The sequence below is a fragment of the Brassica oleracea genome, chromosome C4 (genome assembly GCF_000695525.1).
Source record: "Brassica oleracea var. oleracea cultivar TO1000 chromosome C4, BOL, whole genome shotgun sequence".
NCBI lineage: Eukaryota > Viridiplantae > Streptophyta > Magnoliopsida > Brassicales > Brassicaceae > Brassica > Brassica oleracea.
Window position 1 is genome coordinate 22,341,855 of NC_027751.1, and position 2,131 is coordinate 22,343,985.

Sequence of the window (2,131 nt, forward strand, 5' to 3'; positions counted from 1 at the left end):
CCGGTGTCCTCTTGTTTTGCTATCATGCAGCTCCTGCATTATCAATCCAATTAATGACGAATTCTTTGGAATCACTAGACGTCCATGCCTCAACAACCGGCCTTGTACCACTGCATAGTCCGGATGAGATTTAGGATCATTTTGCAACTCCTTTATCAATGTCTGCAATCCTGAGTCTTTATCAACTTCCCCACCAATCTCCTCCAACTGGATTGCTACTGGTCCTGTTATAGCTGAGAGCTCAGGTGTGACTTCTTTCCTTAACAACGCGTCTGTTGCTTTGTTATCTAGGCTCGGCTTGTAGTGAATGGAGTCGAACCCTAGTAACTTTGTCAACCACTATTGATACTCCATGTTAATCTCTCTCTGCTCCAAATGAAATTTCAGACTCTTTTGATCCGTCTTCACTATGAACTTTCTGCCCATCAGGTAATGGTGCCACATTTGTATTGCGGATACAATGGCCATTAATTCCCGCTCGTATACTGACTTTAGTTTCTGCCTTTCCGTCAAAGCCTAGCTGAAGTAAGCTATTGGTCTTCCATGTTGCATCAGTACTGCCCCCAATCCTATTGCTGAATCATCTGATTCTACTTCGAACAGGGCATCAAAATCCGGCATAGCTAAAACTGGAACCGTAGTGATAGCTTCTTTAAGATTCTCAAACGCCTGTGTTTCTTCCTCACTCCATGTGAACTGATCCTTCTTTAACTGAACAGTCAACGGCTTAGCAATGTGTCCATATCCCTTCACGAACTTGCGATAGTAGCCATTCAACCCCAAGAATCCTCTTAGTGCTTTCACATTGCGAGGAATCTTCCAATCTACCATCGCCTTTATCTTCTTCTCGTCTGCAGCCACTCCTTCAGCTGATATCACGTGCCCCAGATATTCGATCTGCTTGCAACCAAACTGACATTTCTTCCGGTTTGCGTACAACTGATGTTTCTGTAATAGCTGAAGTACTTCATCCAAATGTTGTTGATGGAGCTTCTCGGAGCTGCTGTAGACCAATATATCATCGAAGAATACAAACTCTGATATCCGTAATAGTGGCCTGAATAAATCATTCATCAGGGCTTGGAACATTGTAGGTGCGTTAGAAAGCCCGAACGACATCACGCGGAACTCGTAGTGTCCGTCGTGTGTCCGAAATGCTGTCTTGGGAACATCCTCAGCTTTTACTAGAATTTGGTGATATCCCGAGAACTCATCCAAGAGCTGATCAATAATTAGGATCTGGAATTTGTCGGCAATGGTGACACTGTTTAGTGCTCTATAGTCGACACATAACCTCCAACTCCCGTCTTTCTTCCTGACAAGCAGCATCAGGCCTGAAAACAGACTTCAACTCTCTTGTATGATTCCCGCAGCCATCATAGCAGTCACTTGCCTCTCCATTTCTGCTTTCTGTACTTGGTGATATCTGAACGGTCGTACACTGACTGGCTGCGCTCCATCCTCCAATGTTATAGCATGCTCCCTACCTCTGGAAGGAGGTAGGCCTTTAGGTTCTTGAAATATGTCCTCATAACGCTCGATCACCTCACCCCACTTATGTGGAATTGCTTGTACTGCACCCAACTCCAATGTCTGACATCCAGTGAACTCCACATCCATTCGCTCTCCATCCTTTTCCTTGCTTCTCTGTAATGCCTTAAGTGAAACCCCAGCGGTATGAAGACTCTTATCTCCCACGAGAGTCAGTTCTCGTTCACCCAGGCGGATCTTCATTACTTGGAGCTTCCAGTCTACTCGCATCTCCCCCAATGTGTCGAGCCATTGAACTCCCAAGATGACGTCTGCAATGCCTAGATCACGAGGAAGAAAGCTTGTAGTGATGGTACAATCGTTCATCTCGAGCTCCACATCGTGAATGACCCCTTTCCCTTTGACTGATACTCCTCCAGCGACTAGAACTCCGTAGAGAGACGTCGTCGCTGCGACAAGGCCTAACTTTTGCACCAATTTCTCTGAGATGAAATTGTGCGAGGCTCCTCTGTCGATAAGCACGACCACTTCCTCTGTTCCAATTCGACCCTGTACCTTCATGGTTTTTGGTGAAGTTAGCCCCACGACGGAATGAATAGAAACATCTGCTACTCCTGCTTCCACTCCTTCCGCCGTTTCC